Source organism: Ixodes scapularis, unplaced genomic scaffold (assembly GCF_016920785.2).
Source record: "Ixodes scapularis isolate PalLabHiFi unplaced genomic scaffold, ASM1692078v2 PGA_scaffold13__105_contigs__length_92229423, whole genome shotgun sequence".
NCBI lineage: Eukaryota > Metazoa > Arthropoda > Arachnida > Ixodida > Ixodidae > Ixodes > Ixodes scapularis.
Genome location: NW_024609839.1, coordinates 71,736,848 through 71,742,847, shown reverse-complemented (window position 1 = coordinate 71,742,847; position 6,000 = coordinate 71,736,848).

Sequence of the window (6,000 nt, the reverse complement as noted above, 5' to 3'; positions counted from 1 at the left end):
ATGAGGCGACAGTCTGCAAAATATTTTCATAATGCTGGAAGCTTCTTTTCTTTCTTCTTCTTTTTGCAAGAACGTAAAAATTGTTACGAATATAAAATTCAATGTAAAAACATCTCCTAACGGCACTTGACCTTTATGAAATACCAATACAAGAATAATGAGAAAGCTCAAAATGGCAGACGCCCTGCTTTTCTGGATGCTGTTTTGGTTTCTAAATCACGAGTTCGAAAGAGGGACTTGTATTCTATGTCCCTTTTTCGTTTTTGTAGTCTTGTTTGTAGGCCTAACTTTTTCAACATTTCCGCCCTCCTCCCTCCCCCCCCCCCCCCCACACACATATAAACACACACACACAAAAAATAAGATCCAATATTTTTAGCGAAACATTTAAGAAACTTAAGAATACTCACCACAAGATAGTTCACCTAGGCATTCATACATATGCTTAAGGTGTGCTGGTTGAATACGGTTAATTGTAAGCGTTTCAATTCAAGATGATTTTGAGCAAACGATTGTATTTGTGTCGTTTGTTAATCAAATGCGAGCGATGCGTTTAGGTAGGTCCTGTGACTCGCTGATCGAGCACGGTGTCGCCATCTGGCTTTCCCTTCCGCGACGCCATGCCCCGGCGTCTCCTTTTGGGTGTTAGCCAGAGCGGGGCAGCTTGCCGCGAACACACATTCACCAATGTCACGTTTAGAAGATAACCGAAATAATAAATCGGAGCTACTGAATATTCGCAGGGCATCGGTCCGGAAAGCAACGACAGGGACTAAACTTAAAGCTCCATGATTAGTTTCCACCTGGGTCGCCCAATGCGCACGCAGAGCAGCCATCTTCATGCAAGTCACGGATTGCGTATATTTTAAGTACTGCGTTCCGGCGTATTAACGATCACTTAACCAACCTTCTGTCGTGGATTCGTGGGTCGACTGCATAATTAGTTAAGATTACCCAATCAACTGAATTGGATAGTGGTTGTCGCAGCAGTTTTCACCGGTCTGAACCAGCCGAGTGTCACGAATCTGCAATGTTACTGTGAGTTTTGCTTTTTTTTTAATGTGTCACTACAAGCATGAGTTGTACTTCTAATTAATGATAGCACCATGACAATGAAACGTGGCCATTATAAACTTAATTATTTCGATTTACCATAGAAGCGAGTTCCCCAATTCAACTTTCATTTTAACGCGTGTTTATAGATGATTATGAAATATATTCTAATCATTCGTGATTAATGAACACTAGTTTAAACTAAATAAAATTAGTAACAAAATATCCTGCGGCACACAGGCTAGTTTTCACTAAAACACAGTAAGTGTCGCTTGGAGACAAGGCGGTGGTAGTTATACATGTTGTAAAACTACCCCATAATAAAGTAAATCTTCAGAAAGAGAGAAACGGAGAAAGACGAAGAAAAAAACATGAGGAAAAAGGAACGTCTCTAGCTCGGCGCCCACTGTCTGTTGTTTTTTTGTTAATAGTTACTGGCGCCATTGCTTACCGTTGATTATTAAATGACATAAGGGAGATTTACTAGATGGCGAACGTCATAAAGTCACAGTGAACATCGCTTTAAATAAAAACTACGCAGTACTACGCCAAAACGTCGTTGCTCTGTGAATGTTCAGTGCCTCTACGATAACCTCTGGAGAGAGATACGCAGCACTCCACCACTGAGAGATAAGCTCTATACGTATTTTTCTATGCGTGGTGGGAAAGACGTCGCTACCGAGTTGTTTGTTGGTCGGCGGCTCACACCAGGCGGTCGTTTGCTCTGTAGGTGCGGTGAGCGTCACCACGTGACGGGGTCCAACTCGTATTTTGTGAGCCTCTTTTTGTAACAGTGTGGTTGTCACGTTCGTCGTTTCTACACCATGCCATAGGATGTTTCAAGGGAATAAACGGTCCTGGACCAAAAACACACCCTGTGAGCCTCGTTGTTCTGCCGCTCATTCGCGTTCACCGGGGACCATTCCGAGATAGAAGATGGGTTGATGGGCAGAAGCGGAATCGAATAGACCGATCTCGTCGGTCAGTTTGGCTGAGCCGCCACTGTCGCGATGCATCGAAGAAATTTAGTCTGCGTGCGGCAAACTTGCTGCAGCTCTGCGTGCGAACAGCACGGGATGGCACGAACCGCCGCGTGGGCTGCCTTCTGCCTTCAACGGACTAAGCTTGTGGTGAGGTCACGCATGCGCCGAACGCTTGGTGAGATCGGCCTATTGGTATGACAGTCCGTACAATCAGAGGTTGGTCTGGTGTTACGATTGCATTAGTAGGTTTAATACTTCGTCGTATAATAATTCGAACTTTATTGGAGGACGAGCAAGAAAAAATTACTGGACTGTAGTAAAACGCGTCTGATTGATTTAACCATTCAGTGATTTGTTAACTTATTAACTGATTTATTCATTTACTCGCTTAATTTTTTGATGGGGAGATGAACAGATGATGGCTCGGTTATGATGCACAAACGATCAGATCACAAGCTAGTCAGAAACAACCTAATTTGAGTTAAGAACGTCTATATCCGCTGTATCGAGGGAGTTAGACAAGTGTTGTTTGCGAGACACGGGGCTAAGTAAGAAGATTTTATTAACAAAGAAAGCGGGAGAATCTTGAAAATCTTGCTTTGAAACGTTAGCACGAGTAGATGACGTGCGATCAGGGCAATGCGTTAATCCACGAAGGCATTTATACGATATTCTAAAATCACGCTCACGTCTTCTGCCGGGAGATTCATGCTCGGAGTCTTAACCCAACGGTGCTGGACAGCACTTCAAAGCCACGTAGACTAGCCTCTACTAAATAAAATGATTTTATACGACCTCAAAAAAAGGTCTGGAGTGTCTTCTACAGTTAGATTAGGAGTTCTCGACGCTCACCCGGCACGTTAGAAGACGCTCGACTGATTCTTTCCTGCTCTTCTCCAAGCTGTATTCATCGGCCTAATTGAACAACTCAGTCCAAATACGTTTTTGCCCTGCCTCAACACATCACCTGAAGTCAACGGGGAGGATATATGAATACAGGTGTTTATTCCATTGCTCTCTCTTTCTCCCTCTCATATTAAAGCGCGACACGCACGCCGTCAAGTTTCCATTAAGCCGGAATCGTACGAATAATAATAATTGGGTTGTGGGGATATTTATACAGCGTGTAGTTGGTCTGCCATTAAAGTTGCGACGAGTCACACGCTGTAGATGAGCAATTTAGCCAGTGCGGTACGACCGCCAGCCTGGGGTCTTTAACGTGCACCACGCAGTAGCGATACACGACCGCACGCCGGTACGATGCTCATCCAGATCGAAACAGGCAGGGGTGGGGCTCGAACCCAGGATCCCTGGGTTCTGCAGCGCGAGCTTTCGCTCCACGCGCGTCGAGCTGGGTGTGCGCTTCAGCCCACTCGGCCACCGATCCCCCCCGAAATCGTACGAACACAAAGCCAATAGAGAGTTTTAGTAGATCGTTCCGATACCTCCGATAGCCCCGATAACGATACTATGCGTGCGCAAGGGAGGCGGTGGCGGAGTATCGGGATATCGTTATCGGAGTCATGGGAACGATCTACTAAAACTCTCTATTAGAGAGTTTTAGTAGATCGTTCCCATGACTCCGATAACGATATCCCGAACACGCTTAAGAACAAATTCAGCAGGGCAGTGCGGCTGGTAAACTGGGGTCTTTAGCGAGCTTCGCGCTGATACATGAGAGTTCGCCGGTACGATGCCAATGCGGTACTAAAGTGGAATCGGGGGAGGGGGGGGGGGGGGGGGGGGGGCTGTGCTTGACTGTGCCCAGAGCCACTGTATACTTTAGCTTTCTGAGTAGCGACTCGGCGCAAGGAGACCTAGATGCACAGCTTCAGAAGCACTATTAGTGGTCGAGATATTGGGCCAGGAGATGGCCATGGTGACCGAGCCACTAGGGGCGCTTGGCGGCTTCATTGATGGTATGGCTTGTTTTATTTCTTCGTCCGTTCATTAAACGCCGTAAAAGTCGGTAAAAGTGAGTAAAAGTCATGCAAAAGCGTGGTTGGCATACCAGAAGCAAAGATTACTTGAGTTATGAGCGCTGCACTCACCGCATGTTGAACGCTAGTGCTGAAGCACGGTGACAATTCCAAAGTCGCGCTATTCGAGAAATAATAATAACAATGTTGCGTGTATGTTTATAGATCCGGACGTTAGTCAACCTCAATGGGCGTCTGGTGTCTCAGCCGTAGATGAGCAATGTATAGACAATGCAGTACAACCGTTCGCCTGTGGTCTTTAACGTGCGTCACGCAGTAACCATACACGACCGCAAGCCGGTCGTGTATCCCAGGGACCCAGGAACCTAGAATCGCTGGCTTCTGCAGCGCAAGCTTCCGCTCCAAGTACTCCGAGCTGATGCGCGCTAGCCCACTCGGTCACCCATCTCCCTAATCGAGAAGCGAAAGAAGCAGACGGAGAGGTACGCCGGCGGCGTTCCGAAATATCCGAACGCCACTTCGACGATCGTCGGCCTTTTTCATCTCTGTAGGTCGATATGAGAACCGAGCCAGCACGGTCCGTTCCATCGGTACCGCGCGCGACCAATCGTGGCGAGAAGCGGCACAAATAAATCGTAGGGCTACTCTGGCAGCTAAAGCTGCGCGCACACCAGCTCGGAGCACGTGGAGCGAAAGCTCGCGCTGCAGGACAAAGGGATCCTGGGCTCAGTCCCAACTCTTGCCCGCCTCGATCTGGATGGGCATCGTACCGGCGTGCGGTCGTGTATCAATACTGCGTGGTGCACGTTAAAGACCCCAGGCTAGCGCTTGTACCGCACTGGCTAAATTGCTCATCTACAGCTCGGAGACAAGCCGCCAGTTGAGGCAGACTAAGTTCAGGCTGTAGAAACATACACGCACACCTTTTTTTTCAGCTAAAGCTGCCATATAGACCCCTTCAAAAATTAGGCCCTCTTACGGTCGAGCTGAAAATCCTGCAGAGTGGCTTGCCCAAAAACACCAACAAGTTGGAAGGTTTATAGTCAGTTTTTGTTTGCTCTCGTTCTCAGTCACCTGGTAGGCATATCCGGTAGGGGCCACTGAAAACAATAAAATATTTCAACCTGCAAATAGTAAACAGAGGGGAGGCAAAACGAAAATGGGTGACGGTTACGCTTTTATCCTAAATGTATTCTAATAGCGTGGCGACGGCAAAACAATGTTCTCGCAGCACACTGGAAGTGACGACATTCAATATGGTAGCGTCCTTCGGGGAAGTGTCTATAGACGCTTTGCAGCAGCTGTGCATGGGCGCCGCCATAAGCGACCTTCAGTTTTTGTTTCCTCTTATTCCGTTCGCTTCACGTCATCATTACCACAGCAGAACAGGTTATTGCGACTTTAGGTGCTATTGTGTCCTTTCCCCATCATAGACCTCTTTGGAGACTCATAAACGCCCGCTTCGGTGGCTCGGCATCTCGGTAAAACGGGAGAAGGTCAGCTATGGCGGCTCAATCTGGCGCGTGTGTAAAGCGTCTATAGCTGATGTAATGCTCACTTCCAAAAGATTGTACACGATTAATAGGCTTTCCATTTGTAGGGTGTCTTTTTGTGCAAGACACCTTGGAGTATCTTCAGATCGACCGTAAGGGGGCCTAATTTTGTATAGGGTAGTGTCACTAGCTGTGACCAAAGTCTTTGTGTTCTGCAGCGTGACCAGATGTTCCTGGGAGCAGTGTCACTAGCTGTGACCAAGGACCCTGGGCTCTGCAGCGTGAGCTTTCTGTACGAGCTACCAGCTGTTGAGCGCTAACGAACTCTATCACTGATCCGGTTCCATTTGTCTTCATTGCACGGAAGATTATAAAAGAAACCAACCGCTCTTATTCATTGTTTAATTTGTACACAGTTATTTGTGGAGTAAAAAAACACTCTTTGATTTGTAGGAGAATATTCAACAAAAGTAGCCAGTCGGGAATTACTCTTTGGATGTCGTGCCAACTTTTAACACAGATTAAAGTGTG